Source organism: Nylanderia fulva, unplaced genomic scaffold (genome assembly GCF_048542155.1).
Source record: "Nylanderia fulva isolate GAGA-0341 unplaced genomic scaffold, ASM4854215v1 Scaffold912, whole genome shotgun sequence".
NCBI classification, from domain to species: domain Eukaryota; kingdom Metazoa; phylum Arthropoda; class Insecta; order Hymenoptera; family Formicidae; genus Nylanderia; species Nylanderia fulva.
The window spans coordinates 17,077-37,312 of record NW_028191040.1 but is presented as its reverse complement, the minus strand read 5'-3'; the positions used below and the strand labels follow the sequence as shown (position 1 = coordinate 37,312).

General features: G+C 40.3%; 1 long non-coding RNA gene across 1 annotated transcript; it reads right to left on the bottom strand.

Annotated features, from left to right (window-relative positions):
* Positions 1–7,895: 7,895 nt before the first annotated feature.
* LOC146719613 (uncharacterized) lies at positions 7,896–9,632 on the bottom strand. Its single transcript, XR_014926460.1, has 6 exons — positions 9,380–9,632; positions 9,114–9,230; positions 8,873–9,036; positions 8,534–8,746; positions 8,099–8,332; positions 7,896–7,976 (listed from the first exon to the last, which is right to left on the bottom strand). It is a non-coding gene; the product is annotated as an uncharacterized LOC146719613 (long non-coding RNA).
* Positions 9,633–20,236: the final 10,604 nt, after the last annotated feature.

Sequence of the window (20,236 nt, the reverse complement as noted above, 5' to 3'; positions counted from 1 at the left end):
AGCCATATTACTCTGCGTTTCCGATATTATTTCAATCTACGATTTGCATCTGCATACGTTTGCGTTACAATCGTCGATCTATTCAATATTTTATCCAATACTATTCAATATTATTTAACCGATATCGCATACTTATTCAACCTATTATAATAAATATACTTATGTATTTTATTATATCACTGCTTATTTATATATGTATGTAACCCTGTATCCTACCACATATTAGCGAATTGAATGCCGCTAATTCCTCTGTACACATTAGAAACTATATCCTGTCAGAAGGTACATTCGCAAATCATCTCTGAGGTGCACGTTTAGTAAAGTGAACGTCGCATTAGCCTATTAAGACAAGGACCAGAGAACCCGGCCTAGCCGGATGAACACCTATCTCTCAATCGCTTTTACGCTTTTATTACCTTGCATTTTCCAATAGTTGCGAATACTTTACCACACCAACTGACAGTGATTTTGCATATTGATATTCGATTCATTTGACAAGTGTACACCACCTGACCCTATTTACTACCAATAGAAATATACCCTGTCATAAGGTACATTCGCAAGTCATCTCTGAGGTGCACGTTTAGTAAAGTGAACGTCGCATTAGCCTATTAAGACAAGGACCAGAGAACCCGGCCTAGCCGGATGAACACCTATCTCTCTATCGCTTTCACGCTTTTATTACCTTGCATTTTCCAATAGTTGCGAATACTTTACCAAACCGAATGACAGAGGTCTTGATAATTACTAAGAATTATTACTTCAATATTTAAAACTTAAATCTTTGATGCTTGAAAGTACAAATATTAATATTCTTGATATAGATATTAATACATGTACTAAGACTCCTTTCCCTATTCCACATTATTACCAATTCTCTTTCAGTATCGTTTAATTATAATTATAATTGACACAACGCTTAATTAATTAACAGGTGAAGGGCAATCTCGTATAGATTAACCTTTCATCTCGTCTCTAACTCTCTAACACGTAAATCACGACTTAAACGTGAGTCACATTCAATTACCTTTGATTATTTAACTATCTCAACAAAATGTGTGATTTGCTGGCTGACCGGGATACTTATACTGTTGTTAAAAAAGATCCGACTAGGAACCTAATTAATCAATTACACGGAATTTTAATGAGATGGAAAACGAAGAATTACATTTCTTCAACAACATATAAATCCCTGAACTGCACGGACGGGGTTTTACCGAGAGCGTATGGTCTGCCGAAGGTGCATAAACCGAATTGCCCTTTACGTGTCATCGTGTCATCTAGGAATACACCTCTTTATTACTTGGCAAAATTTTTACATAAGATAATATATAAGGCAATTCCGAAACCTGATTCGGCTATTTCTGATAGTTTCCAATTAGTGAACAAATTAAATGGTTTATGTGTGGATAGTGATGTGAAGCTAGTTTCACTAGATGTTACATCATTGTTCACCAACGTACCATTGGATATGGCTATTGATAGTTTAATTAACAAATGGGGGTATATTGAAAAAGAGTGTATTATTCCACGAGATGAATTTTTATTGGCAATTCGTTTTATTATGAACTCGACTTATTTTATGTTTAATAATGTATGTTATAAACAGACTTTTGGCACGCCTATGGGTTCCCCCCTCTCACCGATTATTGCGGATATCACGTTGCAAGATTTGGAGAGTAGAGCGATTGCTGCGATTCCATTGTCATTTCCATTTTATTTTAGATATGTTGACGATATCGCGTTGGCGGCCCCACCCTCCATGCTTAAAATAGTTTTAAACACTTTCAATTCTTTCCATCCTAGATTGCAGTTCACCATGGAGGAGGGGGTTGACAACCGATTGAATTTTTTAGATGTCACCATTATTATAAATAATGGGAGCATTGAGTTTGATTTGTTCCATAAGCCGACGTATTCAGGTAGATATTTAAATTTTGAATCGCAGCATCCTCTCTGTCATAAAAAAGGCACCATTATCAGCCTCATAGATAGAGTTTTTTGGCTATCTCATCCGAAATTCCATAAAGTTAACTTTGAGTCTATGATTGGAGTTCTTTTGTCTAATAATTATCCTCTCAATTTGATATTTCACACATTACAAGCGCGGTTAAAAAAGTTGTTCTTCCGCTATAATAATAAGTTGCATAACAATAGAGCAAATGTATGCAATGACAAGATTCTAACGCAGAAAAAAGTTTCGTACTTTAATATTCCGTATATTAATAATGTATCGAAGAGAATCGAGGACATTACACGTGATTTGGATGTCATTCCATCATATACAGCAATTAACAGTCTCCGTAAATTCATTAAAGTACACAAGGATAAGTTACCATTGAGAACTCCATAATAATGTAGTTTATAAAATTGATTGTATGGATTGTGATGCGTCGTACGTAGGGCAGACGGGTAGATTGTTGAAAACTAGGATGAAAGAACATCGCAACAACATAAAAAGAAACGCGTCACAATTATCAGTCATATCGGAACATAGATTATTGAACCATGAATTTAATTGGGAGGATGTAAAAGTCTTAGACGAGGAGCCTTTTTTAGGTAAACGTTTGATATCCGAAATGATCCACATAAAACGTCAGAGGAATAGTTTAAATTTACATAGCGACACTGATAAATTAAACGAGAATCTTGATCTGTTAATAAAAAAATTTACCAAAATCTAGCTTTGTGATTTTACATAGCCGGGTTTTTTTGTTAGACTTTTGATATGAGTGGCGATTAGTTTAGTTGTTTTTATTTTTATTTTTATTTTCATATTTTATTTTTATATTTGTTTTTTGCGTATATATGTATCGACTGTGTCGAGGTAGAATACCGCACAGTCGTTAGAGTGATGTGTCACGTGTAGCATCGTCTTCTCTCTGTTTTTGCTGTCGGGGTGAGTGTTCTTCCCGATTCTTAATTTTTAATTCTTGTGAATTGTTCTACGTTTAATTTATACCATGTTGATTAGTGTTGGTAAGGGAGTCACTGCTCCGCTTCCTTCCTGACGATGGTCACCGTTAGGGAGACACTCCGACGGCCGGACGGTTTGAATAGGGAGGAGAATGATATTTAATTTATTTGCGGATTGTATGTATACGAGTTTTATAATTTTCTGATTGTACCGATTATCTTCTATTTTTGTTTCTTTGTATTTTGCAGCTACTGAAGAAGACCCGAAGTGGGTCGAAACGTTTAGAATTTAATAAATGAGTTTGACTTGAGATCTCATTTTAATTTATTAATTTTGTGCATGTCATCCGCATAGGCTCCGATTGCCGTCGAGATTTTATTTTTATTGTAACACAATAATTCGAGCCGAGATTAATAGTTTTTTTATATTAACTATCTCAGTTCTATTAAACATATTATTCATATAAATTTATTTAACCATTAGATGGTCTCTCCCTTCCGAAGGAAGAATCAAATTGATCGCGACGAGCAACGTCTCCACAGACTACGCGAACGTAGGACAAGAAGAGTCTTAAATTTACACGTCCAAATATTTCCTACGCGAGTAATCGTTCGATCCCCTTCTCCAGACGTTTATTCGCCTATAAATAACCTTCCGCCCTACATTGATTATTCTCCCCCGCAATTTCCGGAGCCCTCGCCGTTAGAATCAAATACGTTAATAACGAACCCTAATCATCAATTCTTACCCGATCCTGAATATTATATCCCGGATCAAAATCTACCAATCACATCGCCAGAGTACGACCCCCTTTTACAATTTAACAACGAACAAACTTTTCACATTCTCAACGAGGACACCGCGAATCTCACTCACGACGTCGATAACGTCATCCCCGAGGAAGCGCAAAATAACTTCACTTCTTTTATAACTTACCTCAACCAGCCTAACAATCCGGAACTGGAGCTCAGTCATATTGTAACTCAATTTCAAGCTCCGCACGAACCACGTCAGGACCAATAAACTTTATATCGACGTAAAGATTTTATAAATGAATAAATGACATTATATTTGTAAAATATCTTTATTTATCGACCCGACCCGTCAGTTTCCTTCTCTGTCCGATACTCTCAATCGAATCTCAAACTCTCGGCTTCCCTGGGTATAGCCGGCCTAGCAGGTTGCCCATAAAACAAATAGAGAGCAGCTTCTTAAACGTCCACCGAGGTAGACGCGAGAGAAGACCGTCTTGTGCAGAAGGTAATTTATCGCTAGATGAATTATTGGACGTAACATCAGTCATATTGTAACTCAATTTCAAGCTCCGCACGAACCACGTCAGGACCAATAAACTTTATATCGACGTAAAGGTTTTATAAATGAATAAATGACATTATATTTGTAAAATATATTTATTTATCAACCCGACCCGTCAGTTTCCTTCTCCGTCCAATACTCTCAATCGAATCTCAAGCTCTCGGCTTCCCTGGGTATAGCCGGCCTAGCAGGTTGCCCATAAAACAAATAGAGAGCAGCTTCTTAAACGTCCACCGAGGTAGACGCGAGAGAAGACCGTCTTGTGCAGAAGGTAATTTATCGCTAGATGAATTATTGGACGTAACAACTGTAAATGTAAATTGATAAATTTTACCAGTCCATCATGATTATTTTAATTCATAACAAAATTTACGAAGTAATGCATTCTATTTCAAAACGCAAAGGGAATCGACATATTCTAAAGAATAATACCTAAAATATATATATATATATATCGCTTGAAAAGTAGTAATTAGGTATGAAACCCGCTTTATTATGTAAACTCGGCTTTACTCTCAAGGAACACCTAAAAGATTCTAGAAGGTTCTAGAAAGACGGTTGAGAACCGTTACATACCAGAAGTACGATGCAATGCATGATGCAACGCTGAAGCACGTTGCAACCTGCAAGACCCGCTGCAAGCCGCATAGCGATGAGTCACCAAAGAGGCACCGCTATCGCTACTAAGAAGAAGATAAGATAAGTCGGAGCGCATAGCCAACAAAGGCACACCGCTATCGCTACCGAGAATAGGATAAGGAAAGTCGGAGCGCCCGGGGATGAGTCATCAAAGGAACGCCGCTATCGCTACTAAGAAGCCATCTCTCCGGGACTTAACCGTCGCAATCTCTACCAGGAACAGATTGTCTCCGGTACTTCCCCGGCATATCTCTCTTCCCATTGGCTTAGCCTCATCGCCCGATGGGAGGAGCGAGCCACATTTTACGGTATATAAACCCTGCACCCGGCACGGAACGGCAGTGATCCGCCGAAAGTTGTTCCGCCAGCACAGTCAAGTTCAGTACTTCTAACACCAGTCAACCAACCAGCTATTACTACGGAGTCCCGAAGACAACGAGACATAGCCGCCATTTCGGACCGAGGTACCGAAACTCCTCAGATCTTCAGACTCAGAGCGAAGAACACAGTAGCGAAGTGTACCATAGCAAGGCACATTAGACATTGTCTAACCTTGTGAGTATTTAAGCCAGTTCACATATCCCTAAATAGTAAAGCGCGACGGACACTCATTATATTTAATCATTATATTTAATTATCCAATATTCGAACTCTAAATTTTGAGCATAGACATAAGCCACATATTACTCTGCGTTTCCGATATTATTTCAATCTACGATTTGCATCTGCATACGTCTGCGTTACAATCGTCGATCTACTTAATATTTTATCCAATACTATTCAATATTGTTTAACCGATATCGCATACTTATTCAATCTATTATAATAAATATACTTATGTATTTTATTATATCACTGCTTATTTATATATGTATGTAACCCTGTATCCTACCACATATTAGCGAATTGAATGCCGCTAATTCCTCTGTACACATTAGAAATTATATCCTGTCAGAAGGTACATTCGCAAGTCATCTCTGAGGTGCACGTTTAGTAAAGTGAACGTCGCATTAGCCTATTAAGACAAGGACCAGAGAACCCGGCCTAGCCGGATGAACACCTATCTCTCTATCGCTTTTACGCTTTTATTACCTTGCATTTTCCAATAGTTGCGAATACTTTACCACACCAACTGACAGTGATTTTGCATATTGATATTCGATTCATTTGACAAGTGTACACCACCCGACCCTATTTATAACCAATAGAAATATACCCTGTCATAAAGTACATTCGCAAGTCATCTCTGAGGTGCACGTTTAGTAAAGTGAACGTCGCATTAGCCTATTAAGACAAGGACCAGAGAACCCGGCCTAGCCGGATGAACACCTATCTCTCTATCGCTTTTACGCTTTTATTACCTTTCATTTTTCAATAGTTGCGAATACTTTACCAAACCGAATGACAGAGGTCTTGATAATTACTAAGAATTATTACTTCAATATTTAAGACTTAAATCTTTGATGCTTGAAAGTACAAATATTAATATTCTTGATACAGATATTAATACATGTACTAAGACTCCTTTTCCTATTCCACATTATTACCAATTCTCTTTCAGTATCGTTTAATTATAATTATAATTGACACTACGTTTAATTAATTAACAGGTGAAGGTGTTACGTCTCGTGGGGTCGCGGCTGCAAAAATTTGAATGCAGAGCTCGGCTTTTTCCACGAGACACGATCGCTATTACGGGTACGCGAATCTATGCGATTCTCCCCGGGGATATCCGCGATCTGAGGTTATTCGCGCTGGAACTGAGGTGATCGGATTATTGCGTGGGACCTACCTGTGACTCTACTGTAATAAAGATAGCTTCGTCGATTGCTCTATGCGAAACGTCGTTGGGGTTGCGTAAGTAATCTTTGTACGTAAACTGACAAAGCTCGCACAAATCACCGATTCGCGTGAGGGTAAGTCGGAAGTTGCAGACTCCGCAATTTATTCCGATAGGTGTTCCGCCTATGATTAGAGTATGCTTCCGAATCCTTGTCCAAAGTAATTTCGAGACTCTAGGTAAGGTGGAATAGCATGAAGTGCAGAGGGCTGCCTTAGTCTCAAAATGGATGTACCCGATACCAATTTGGCAATAGAATAAGGGTTCAAACGGTACAAAGAGATTAACTTCTGGAGGAGGGGTTATACCTCTAAGGGTGAGTGGGCACATTTGTGCTTGTTGCGTAATCGAATTGATAATGCGTCATTAGCTCGTAGATCTTTGGTGAACCCGGCAGCAATCGAGAAGTCAGTAGTCGTCGGTAAAAGAACGTATGTCGGTATATCGTCGGTAATGTTGGTAAAAGAACGTATGTCGGTATATTGTCGGTAACGTCGGTAAAAAAAACGTATGTCGGTATATTGTTGGTAATGTCGGTATAAGAACGTATGTCGGTAAATCGAAAGTGTTCTCAATTGATTATTGTTTAAATGACTACTTTGTTGTACGGATTTACGAAGTTATTTGTTGAGACACAAAGATTTTTAAGAGATTGAACTATTTGCGTTTTTCCGTGTTAGAATTCCGAGGGTGGCACCGTGTAGCATTCATCATCCACACCTTTCATTTACACTCTACACTTTTATTACACCTTACACTTTTCACTGCACTTTTACATTTTTTACATCTTTATACATTTGTAATAACTTCAATTCATTAATATACATAATGTTTTTAAGAAAAATCAATATTTCCATAACAACACATTCATTCATTTATTTGTTACATATTAATTCTTTTTGTTCTTTCGCTTTATACTTTCAATGAATAAACATTACTTTTTCAAAGATCTGGTGAATTTATTTATAAGTCGCTACATTTTTGGTGACCCGACGTGATATTAAAGCCGACGTAATATTAAAGCCGACGTGATATTAAAGCCGACGTGATATTAAAGCCGACGTGATATTAAAGCCGACGCATTTTAAAGGCTGATGCGGAATAAGTGCCAAGTGATCGTCGTATTTGAAGTCTGCGAAATATTATCATCGCTTGGAAGAATTACTGGATATTCTGATTTTAAGAGATTCATTCTCCGGATCTTTGAAACATCAGAGGCGGATTAGTCCTTCACGGAAATTCTCAAATCATTTTATCGGATTCCTGGAACAAGAGGAAAATGCCAATCGATAGATCACCAGTTAGACCCTGTTCGGATACACAGATCGATATGGATTTGGCGAGCGGATCAAATCAGGTTGGATCAGAAAATATTAATATTTTACCTTCTCAAACTGGACATCAGGTGAGTGATCCTATGTTACAAATTCACTCAAATGAGTTTCGTTTATTAAAACTACCGACTTTCTGGCATAAACAACCTAAACTCTGGTTTGCTTCTATTGAAAGTGAGTTTACGGTTTATCGAATTCGATCAGATGATATTAAATATAGTTCTGTCATTCGTCATCTTGATGAACAAGCCTTAGTAAACATATCTGAAGTCATTGAAAATCCACCTGAAACAGATAAATATAATTATTTAAAGAAAATATTAATAAATCGCTTTACGGATTCAGAGGAAAAACGTTTGAGACAAATATTAGCTGGAATTGAACTTAATGATAAAAAGCCTTCGGAATTACTTCGAGAAATTCGTCATTTGTCTGGAGGATCTTTAGCAGATAGTGTTTTGCAAATGATTTGGCTTCAACTCTTACCACATAGAATTCAAACGACTTTAGCCGTAGTAGAGGATGTTCCTCTTGTTAAACTTGCGGAATTAGCTGATAAAATTGCTGATCGGGACGGCGGTTTGCAAGTCGCGGAAGTTTCCAATAATACAAGTAATAAATCTTCGGATTTCGCGGATTTGCTACAAAGAATCGAAGCTCTTGAAGTTTCTCGTCGTCGAGATCGTTCCAAAAGCCGGTCTAGAGAGAATAGAAGATTTAGATCGTTATCGCGTAACAAAGACAAATCAAATAAAGATATTAAAGATACAAAAATTTGTTTTTACCACAAGAAGTTTGGTGATAAGGCTAAACGATGTACTTTACCTTGTTCTATGTCCAAAACATTCTTGGCTTCACAGGAAAACTAAAAACGCCGCTTAAGACTGAGGCTGCTTACGACGGTGTTTCTAACAATCGCCTCATTATTTTCGACAGACATTCAAATTTGAATTTTCTTGTCGATACGGGCGCTGATATATCGTTGTTACCTAAAAAGGTTTTATTGAAGCCGTGGCATACTAATTTAAAACTTTTTGCCGCAAATGGTACTCAAATTAATACTTACGGTTCTAAAACTTTAATTTTGAACCTCGGTTTAAGGAGAGAATTCAAATGGAAATTTTGTGTCGCGGATATTCAACGTCCTATTTTAGGCGCCGATTTCCTTTGTCATTTTAATCTCCTAATTGACATTAAAAACAAGAAATTGATTGATAATGTTACCGGTCTTATGAATACTGGAAAAATTCAAGAAGTTGCACATTTGTCAATTTTTACCACATCTCCTGATTCTGTGTACCACAAATTTTTAACCGAATTTCTAGGACTCACCCGTTTTTCTCCAATTTCCTCGGTAAAAACACATGGTGTTGAACATCATATCGTTACGGAAGGTTCTCCTAAATTTTCGACTCCCAGAAGACTTACTCCTGAGAAACTTAAATGTGCCAAGGAAGAATTCAAGTCTATGATGGAGCAAGGAATTTGCAGGCCTTCAAGCAGCTCCTGGGCAGCCCCTCTACATATGGTACCTAAAAAGGAACAAAATTCTTGGAGACTGTGTGGTGATTATCGTGCACTCAATTCAGTGACTATCCCGGATCGTTATCCCTTACCTCATATTCAAGATTTTTCTTCTTTACTTTTTGGTAAGAATATCTTTTCTAAAATCGACTTAGTTAAAGCGTACTATCAAGTACCCGTCGCTAAAGAAGATATTCACAAAACAGCTGTCACTACTCCATTTGGGCTTTTTGAATTTGTCGTAATGCCTTTCGGTTTACGAAACGCAGCCCAAACTTTTCAACGGCTCATGAACTCTTTACTTAATGATTTGAGTTTTGCCTTTTGTTATCTTGATGACATTCTTATTGCTTCTAAAGATGAGAAAGAACATTTTGCTCACTTACGCATTATTTTTGATCGTCTTCAACAAGCTGGAATGACAATCAATGTCGCTAAATGTCTTTTCGGTCAAAGCGAGATTTCTTTTCTTGGTTACTTAGTTTCTAACCAAGGAGTTAAACCTACATCCGAAAAAGTGAAATCAATTATTGATTATCCTAAACCTAAGACACTTCATGAATTACGCAGATTCTTAGGAATTATCAATTATTATCGTCGCTGTCTCAAGGATGCTGCAAATCATCAAGCTCTGTTAACAGAATATTTAAAGGACAGTCGCAAGAGGGATAGAAGAATTATTTCTTGGACTAAAGAAGCGGAATTAGCTTTCGAGTCATGTAAAGAAGAACTTTTACAAGTTACTACCCTTTCTCATCCTGCTCCTCATGCTCCTCTTATTTTAACTTGTGATGCTTCTGACTTTGCTGTTGGTGCATTACTTGAACAGTCTATTGACGACGATATCAAACCAATAGCATTTTTCTCAAAGAAACTAGACAAAGCTCAAAGAAATTATAGCACTTATGATAGAGAACTTCTTAGCATTTATTTGGCTATTAAACATTTCAGGCATTTTGTTGAAGGAAGACAATTGATTATCAGAACTGATCATAAACCTTTGATTTTTGCTTTCCGTCAGAAATTGGATAAAGCGTCACCAAGACAGATCAGACAATTGGACTTTATTGCTCAATTCTCTACAAATATTACCTATATTTCTGGAAAAATGAATTCAGTTGCTGATGCTCTGTCAAGAATTGAATCTATTTCAATGCCTATTATAGTTTCTTTAGAAGAACTTGCTAATTATCAGAAAGAAGATGAAGAACTTCAAGTTTTACTTTCTTCAAATTCTTCACTTCTGTTGAAGAAACTTATTCTTTCAGGATCAACCATACCTATTTATTGTGATTGCTCTTCGGAATTAATTCGTCCATATGTTCCTAAACTCTTACGCAAGAAAATTTTTGATGTTGTTCATGGACTCGCTCACCCCAGCGGCAGATTGACATCTAAACAATTACTACTGAAATTTATTTGGCCTTCTTTGAAGAAAGATGTGAAGGAATGGACTCGAACTTGTCTTCCATGTCAACGTGCGAAGATTTCAAGACACACCAAGAATTCTCCAATTAAGATTGCAATTCCTGATCAACGCTTTCAGCATGTGCATTTAGACATTGTTGGACCACTTCCTATTTGTCAAAATTACCGTTATTGTCTTACTATGATTGATCGTTTTTCCAGATGGCCTGAAGCTGTTCCTATTTCTGAGATTTCTGCTGAAACTATTTCTACAACATTTTATTCACATTGGGTAGCACGTTTTGGTTCTCCTATCAGCATTACAACAGATCAAGGTCCTCAGTTTGAAGCAGCTTTATTCAAAGCTTTAACAAATCTAATTGGATGCCAAAGGATTAGAACTTCTGCTTATCATCCTGCTTCAAATGGAATTCTGGAAAGATGGCATAGGACTTTGAAAGCAGCGATTATGTGCCACGAAACAACCAACTGGGTAGAATCTTTACCTTCAGTTCTTTTGGGATTACGTTCGTGTTTCAAAGAAGATTTAAAAGCTTCACCTGCAGAACTTCTTTATGGATCCACTCTTCGTATTCCTGGAGAATTTTTTATTGAAGAAGATTTTCCTGCAGATCCTGAAATCTTTCTTGAAAACACAGGATTCATATGAGGAATATCAGATCATCTCCTACAAGTCATCATTGCAAAAGATCACCTTTTGTTCACAAGAATCTTTTTGATTGTACTCATGTTTGGATTCGAGAAGATACTGTTAGGAAGTCACTACAACCTCCTTATACTGGCCCTTTTCCTATTGAGAAACGTATCTCTGATCATTTATTTGCAGTTAATGTTTCAGGAAGAGTTGTCAATATTTCGACAGAACGTCTCAAGCCAGCCTTCATTCCTTGAACTTCAGATTCTACTGAACTTTCTACCAGATCTTCAGCTCCTGTTCCTGCTATTTCAACTCCTGTTCCTGCTATTTCAACTCCTGTTCCTGCTACTTCAGCTCCTGTTCCTGCTACTTCAGCTCCTGTTTCTGCTACTTCAAATCCTTCTTCTTCTTCTACTGTTGGAAAAGCTTTACGCACCTACCCACCAAAGAAGAAGAAAGTCCATTTCGCAACGAATATCGTCACTTGGGGGGGAGTACTGTAGCATTCATCATCCACACCTTTCATTTACACTCTACACTTTTATTACACCTTACACTTTTCACTGCACTTTTACACTTTTTACATCTTTATACATTTGTAATAACTTCAATTCATTAATATACATAATGTTTTTAAGAAAAATCAATATTTCCATAACAACACATTCATTCATTTATTTGTTACATATTAATTCTTTTTGTTCTTTCGCTTTATACTTTCAATGAATAAACATTACTTTTTCAAAGATCTGGTGAATTTATTTATAAAGTCGCTACAACCGCATGTGGTGGTCGACCCTAGTTTTATAGCCCGACCCTTTTTTTATAGCTTCCGCAGTGACGATGGAAAAGAGGAAAAATGTGTCGGAGATTTTTCTAGAATGTTCTCTTCCACGTGGTAAAAGCGTCTCTGAATTTGCTAACACGCGCGATTCCTTAGGTTAACATGAATTTCACTTACCTTTAGTAGCACTTTCTTGATCGTGTCGGCTCGTACTTGGAGGTAGTGCGTGCGGCGAGGGTCGTTCACTGGGATGTTTGGCGGCGGCAGGCGTCGTGGTTGGAACGTTATTGGTATGCACTTCCACTGTAGGAGTTCGTCGTTGTTATTATTTTTAATGTTGAAAATGTTCTCGTATTCAGGATCGGCCTGATATTCCACTCCGAGGAATTGAGAATATTCCTCGGTCGCTGATTCGCGATAGAGTCGGTTTAGTTTTCGTAATTGATTCTTTCTTCCTGCGCGTCGGGTCTTAGGCATATTGAATTTGATGCATTCTCTGAATAATTACTCAAATAAGGAAGGTTGATATGCGGCGGACCTCACTATCAGTTCCTTATTTTGGCAATTGCTGAGAATGTTAATTCTAACTGTGGTGAGCGGTGGTCCGCTCCAGACACAGTTTTGAATTGTTCTGAATTCAAACGCCGTATGACAGATTTAAGCGCTATCGTGTTTTATCACGGGAGTGGAAGTTTTGAAGAGTACTGAACACTGGTTTTCACACATGAATACACTGGTTTATTCGTATAGTAGTACAGAATTCGAAACTAGAACTTAGAATTAGAATTTAGACTTAGACTTAGAATTTAGATTTTAGAGTTAGGATATTATACTTAGAGTTAGAATTTTTGAATTAGAGTTAGGATTTAGAATTTGGACTTAGAGTTAGAATTTAGAAGTGCGACTGTACTGTTCGGTGTCGCGCAGAGAACTGCCGAAATTCGGGACTGCTCTGAGGTCCTTCGTTTCGGCGGCTCGGGCCTGCGGCGGCCTGGAGTGGGGGAACTCTCCGGAGTAGGGGCTCTCACCGTGGTGGGAGATCCTTAGGCGCTACGAAGCGCCACGCTTAGTTTCTAGGCGGAGTTAAGCGTCATGGCCGGCTTTGGCGCGCTTTTCAAATAGCGTTTAAGGAACTTGGAGTAAACGAAAAAATTTATACGGCCGGACGTGACACCTCCCCCCTTAAAATAAAAATGTTGGAATTTAATGTTCCAACATTTTGGACTTAGTTTTCTATGCGCTACGATTAGGTTCTTAACTTAACATTGATTATGTAAATATTTATTTAGTTCGCCGTAATCTTTCATTGGGGGAACACTCATAGGGTGAGTTTTTGCACACACTTTGCCACTGTCTGATCCGTTAATCGAAGGGGTTTGTTGTGTGGGCAGGGTTAAGGGTGTTTCTTCTTCGTTCGTTGGGGGGGGTTTCAGGTGTAGCAGTTCTCGTCCGTTGTCCTGTTCTCCGTCCGCTGATCTGCCAAGGTGTAGGAGGACGTTGGTCACCGAGGTCCAAATGGCTCCGAGTAGATGTAGACTCCATCCATACACCGAGTGGAGTGCGTACCCATGGATCAGGGTGTGGATGATTAATTTTATCAATCGTATGGTAACGAAGATGCCAAGTACTCCGGCGCTGGCGGATCCGAAGCTTATAAATCCCTTCCATAGCCTGGCTCCGGTATTTTCCGCTATTCGGTCGAGAGATTTCTCGTCTAATAAATTCAGCAAGGAGAAACTGCCTGTAGGAATTTCCTGTCCCATTGCTCCCCTGGCGATTGTGTGAAGCATGGAGGGTTTTTCCACGGGGAACATGATATGGTCGCGAAGACGATCAAGATCTTCGTTGGTATAAATACCACTGGAAGCGAGTGAATCCGGGCTTACGTACTTCCATGAGGGTTTGGTTAAAGGCCTGATAGTAGGCGGTGCCACCGACTCCACGGGTTTCGGTGTTAGTCTATACCAGGTGTTGTGTATTTGGTATAGAGTTGGTAATAATTCATTGCAATCCCTCGATGTTCCGGCTTTAGTAAGTATCTTCGATCTTGGTAAGAGGAAGAGTGACTTATTTTGATGAGTGACGGGGAGTTCGTTGTAGCACTCCTCGGTAGGTCGTAGGCGGCATTTGACAGGTATACACTTGATGAGGTGTATAACTTCACCTGCAGTTATGGCGGTATAACCTGGAGACTTAATTATTCGATGCGCCATTTCGTCAGGTGCTATGCTTGCTAGAGAAAGTGCGTTGAGGAGGATCTGCCTTTCCAGTGCACATTTTTGCTCCATAATATCCTTGTATAGTTGGGTCAGCTGGGTCTTCAGGTGTTTCTCGACGTATATAAATTTTGAATTCACATATGTGAAGATGTCGAGGTTGTCGATTCTGTCCTTGGAACGGCTTTTGAATGTCCGCTCGGGCCTCGTTTCGAGGATACACAGCTTGGGATGTTCCGTTCGCCAAAGGTTGTATCCGCATACGTTGGTCTCGGTTGTCCTTGCTAATGCGAAGGTTGTGTCACGCGCCGTGACTGTATAAATCGTTGGCGCTTCCTCTTGGGGAGTGCTGGGCGACAATCGATATGCTATTCCTTCGTAGAGGACATCGTATCGTCCAAAGTGACAATTGTCAATTGGCAGGATTGTCCAGAAGGTGGAGGCGCCGTCGGCATCAATGCATTCGCCTGTCGTTACGGGACAGCGAGTGCCGGATGGAAGTATCACTTCATTGTTATTGTATCCAACGGGCAGCTCCAATTGTCGTATCGTGATTCGTACTGAGGCTTGCACGATCACGTCGTCCCATGAGCCGTATGCGTCGCTGAACTGGGTGCCGCTGCATTTTCCGTCTGTCTTAACTGATCCTGCGAGTGTCATTGCTCTTAGGTTTGTTGCATTTGGCTTAATCCCAGTAATGTGCTGGTTAACTCCTAGGGATATGGTCCCTGTTTCGTGCAATTTTCGGCATGTGTCTGCCGATACTTCGTGGATATACTCCTGTCTCCCGTTCTGTACCGCTGCTATATGAGAGTGCATTCCGCAGTAAAATATAGTCTGGTCTATCTCGATTTTGCATTGGTAGGCGGGAGTATGCACGAATTCACTGAGTTGGAGTAGTTGTATATAGACTTCCTCCTTCTTAGGTTCGATGCTGTCGGTTTTACACTCTTCGATATCTAAGAGAAAGAGTGTGGTGATGTTCAGGCCCCGGCCTCCGCAGTCGTATCTGATTAGTCCGCTGGATAGTGGGGCCAGGAAGGCCATGCCCAGGATGAATGCGAGAGTCCTCATCTTAGCGTGGTTGGTTGATTACTGGCCCGTCCTCCGTTGGGGCGTCCGAGATATATTCGTCTTCGGAGTGGGGGTCTTCAAGGGTGGGGGCTTGATGTGGTGAGGGCTTTAACTTGTCCATATGTACAGTTTTAGTCTTACTATTGCTTATAGCTAACTTAACGTTATTTTTACCTAGTATCTTTATTATCCTATAGGGACCTGTATATTGGTCTCCTAATTTCCCTTTGTTAGGTTCCTTAAGTAAGTAAACGCTATCGTTAATCTTAAATTTACGCGTATTGATTTTCTTATCGTAGTATTTCTTACTTCTATTCTTAGCATTATTTAAGTTTTCGCGTGCGGCTGTTTGGGAATCGCGCAATTTGTTGAATAGTGTGGTTACATATTGTGTATAGCTTTCGTTAGTCATGCTTTTGATGTCCGGGTCGCTCGAGGGGACCCGCGCGATTTTCCCGAAAATGAGTTCGTACGGAGTGTATTTTGTACCCTCATGTACGCTCGTATTATACGAAAACGATGCTAGTTTTAAAATTTGATCCCATTCACTATTTTTATCAACAAATTGCTTCAGATATTCCCACAGTACCTGGTGTGATCGTTCTACCGATCCGTTCGCTTGTGGTCTGTACGTTGTGGTCTTACATTGCTTGATTTTAAATTTTCGGGCTACTGTCCTCATGAGGCTGTTTATAAAGTGTGAGCCCTGGTCGGTGAGGATCGCTTTTGGTGCGCCGAATGTACAAATGAGGTCGTTAGTAAATGCTTCTGCTACTTGTATCGCTCCTGCTTGTCGGAGTGGGATCGCAAGGGAGTATTTGGTTAGGAGGTCTTGTATAGTTAGGATGTACGTATTGTTTTGTTTCGTGGTTGGGAGGGGACCCATTATATCCATGGAGACCTTTTCGAAGGCCGAATCGGGGGTGTCGGTTAGGATCATTGGTTGCTTAGTTTTTACGCGAACCAATTTCTTTAATTGACACGCGCGGTAGTTTTTGACGAAATTTTGGACGTCAGTTTTTATACCGCTCCAGGTGTAGCGTTTTTTAATCCTATTGTAAGTTTTGGTGATGCCCTTGTGTCCTGCTACCGCGGAACAATGATTTTTGGCGAGAATTTGTTCCCTTTGGTCCTTCTCGGAAATTGTTATGTCGTTCGTACAAATAAATATTCTTATGTCGATTTCGTCTAGTATTATAATTAAGAGGTTATATATCGTATTCCAATCAACATTGTCAACGTTGCCTTTACTGATCGAGATCGATTGCAAGCCCAATTCTCGGATAACGTCTAGTAGCGAGTGTATTGCTTCCTTTATTATTTCCTTTTCGGTAACGCCGGAGATTCTTTCCTTTACCGCGAGTGAAATTACGCGTCGGGTGCCCTCGCGACTTACCCTTGCCCTGCCCAAAGCTGCATCTCTGGTTATCGGCAAAGAGTTCGCTACTTGCAATATTTGGGCTCCCTTGTCGATCGGTGTTCCTTGTTGCGTTATGAAAATGACAAGGTTATCTTTCCGGGTCGCGAAATTGTCCGGGATATTTATCACGCGGGGCCTCACGGCGGCCCGTGGAATGAAAGGACTGTTTACGTTTTTGAATAACTCCTCGCTACTGGAACTGGAGTTGCTATCGGTTTCGTTTTCCGAGTCGTTGTCGATTAAACCCCGTTGGTAACAAGAAACGTATGTCGTTATCATCGTCGGGGTACTGTCGGGTAAAGAAAGTATGTTTGGTATATTGTCGATAACGTCGGTTAAAAGAATATGTCGTTATCGTCGGTAATGTTGTTAAATTTTCGAAAGTGTTCTCAATGATATTGTTTACATGAAACCTTGTTGTACGGTTTACGACGTTATTTAGAGACACACGATTTTTTAGAGATTGAAATATTGCGTTTTTTCCGTGTTGAATTCGAGAGTGGCACCGCATGTGGTGGTCGACCCTAGTTTTATAGCCCGACCCTTTTTTTTTTATAGGCTCCGCAAAGTGACGATGGAAAAAGAGGAAAAAATGCGTCGGAGATTTTTCTAGAATGTTCTCTTCCACGTGGGAGAAGCGTCTCTGAATTTGCTAACACGCGCGATTCCTTAGGTTAACGTGAATTTCACTTACCTTTAGTAGCACTTTTTTGATCGTGTCGGCTCGTACTTGGAGGTAGTGCGTGCGGCGAGGGTCGTTCACTGGGATGTTGGCGGCGGCAGGCGTCGTGGTTGGAACGTTATGGTATGCACTTCCACTGTAGGATTTCGTCGCTCTTATTTTTTTTAAGGTTGAAAAGGCCTCGTATTCGGGGATGGGCCTTTGGAACCCCACCCCGGAAAAATTTGGAAAAGTTTTTCCTCGGTCGCTGATTCACGATAGGGGCGGTTTATTTTTCGTAATTGATTTCCCTTTCCCTGCGCGTCCCCTTTGGGGGGGCCCCTTTGAATTTGATGATCTCTTAAAATGAACTCAAAAAGGGGGTTGATATGCGGCGGACCCCCCACTTTAAATTCCCCTTTTTTTTGGGGCCAATGCAGGAGAAGTTTTTTGGGACGGGGATGAGCGGGGGGCCGCTCAAAAAAACTTTTGAAAATTCTAAATTTCAAACCCCCGTTTTTGAAAAATTTTAAACGCTATGGGTTTTTTATCACGGGAGTGGGTTTGAAAAATACGGGAACACTATTTTTAAACCCATGAAACTGGTTTTATTCGTTGTAGTACAAATTCGAGCCCAAAAATTGGGAATTTAGAAAAATTTTGATTTAGACTTAAAAATTTTAGATTTTAGAATATTATTTTGGATTTAGAATTTTAGAATTGAGTTGGGGTTTTAAAATTTTGGAAATTAGATTTTGGGGAATTTAGGAGTGCAACTATATTTTTCCGGTGTCGCGAAAGAAAAACTGCCAAAAATTCGGGGACTGCTCTGGGGCCCTTTCCTTTTCGGCGGCTGGGGCCTGCGGCGGCCTGGAGAGGGGGAATTTCCCCTGAGTAGGGGCTCCCCCGTGGTGGGGGGACCCCTTGGGGCCGCAAAGAAGGCCAAGCTTATTTTTAAGGCGGGGGTTTTTTTTTGGCGTAATGGCCGGTTTTTGGGCGCGCTTTTCAAATAGCTTTTAAGGAATTTGGGAGTAAACGAAAAAATTTTATAGGGCCGGACGTGACCCGGGCCTTATTTATAACCTTGGGGGGGGGGTGAGGCTTTTAGGGGAGGTCTTTTCCCAAACGGCCCTTGGCTCAGGGGCAAACCGGCCCATTGCATATCCGGGATGCCCTCGGTAGTTATAACGAAAGGTTTTGTAAAAACCCGGGGTACTGTAGTATCGGTTCCTTTGGGACCCAATTTCTTTGCGGAGGTGCGTAAAGGCTTTTCCCTTCCCATCCAAACCCAAAGGGTTTATCCTTTTTTAGCAGATCGGTAAGGGGGCGCCCCTATTTCGAACAAAAATTTGGGAGGGAAACCCCCGGGAGTATTCCCCCCTAGCCCGGGAAAAAAATTGGGTTTAATTTACGGGTCTTAGGGCGAGGGGAAAATCTGAACCGGTTTTTCTTTTTTTTGGGGCGGGTTTAAAAACCCGTTTGCCTTTTGACAGGGCCCCGGTACGTGACTTTTTACGGAGGAACCGCACTTGTCGGGTGGGTCGCAGTCCTGCCTTCAAGTCGTTCCCCCCTTTTTGGAACTTTTTTCGTGTTCGATTGAGCTGAAAAAATACGAAACCTCAAGGTTTTCACAAATAGTTGGGGCCCTTTTTGTCCGGTGAAATTTCCTGGTCCATGAGTCTTTGGGAAAGTCGCGGGGGCTTTTTTAGCCCCAAAAGGCATTCTCTTAAATTCGTAATGCCCGTTTTTGGGGGGAAAAACCCCCGTTTTTTGGGGGGTGCTTTATCCCCCTTTTATTTTATTTTGGAAAACCGATGCTAAAACGAATACGCTTTAAAATCTTTGCGTTTTAGTTTATCGAGGATTTTCCCCCTTTTTCGGGAGGGGGTAGGGTCCCCCATCGGGTTTTTTTTCAGGGGGCCCGGAAACTTTATTTCCCTGCGCCAGCGTTTTTTACCTTTGAGTTTCCCGGTTTTCTTTGGGGACGATCCCCCAAGGGGGGTTTTTACGGTGAAAATGGATGGTTGTTAAAACGTTCTCGGGTTTTTGTACTTGTTTATTAATTCCCCTTTTGCATCGGGGGAAAACGGTATTTTTTCGTTTTGGACCCCCTAAAATTTGTCGGGTTTTTTCGGGGTTTTGGGGGTTTTAGTGACGTTGGGGAGTGGAAAATTTTTCGGGGGGGGAAAAAGGAACAAATCGTTGGGAGGACGTTTATGGATTTTGTTTGGGTTTTGTCTCCTCCGCATTTTAAAAGTTTAAGCCCCAGCAGTTTTTTATTTTTCGGGAAAAGATTGGTGTTTTGTTTGGGGGCCCAAAGGCGAAAAGGGGGTTGAGGTTTTATGTCGTTTTGTTTTATGAGATTTTTCCCCGTGCCCCAGGGTTTTAAGGACCTCCCAGGTTTTTGTGAACCGTGCGTTGGAATTTTTGGTTTTAAAGGGGGGT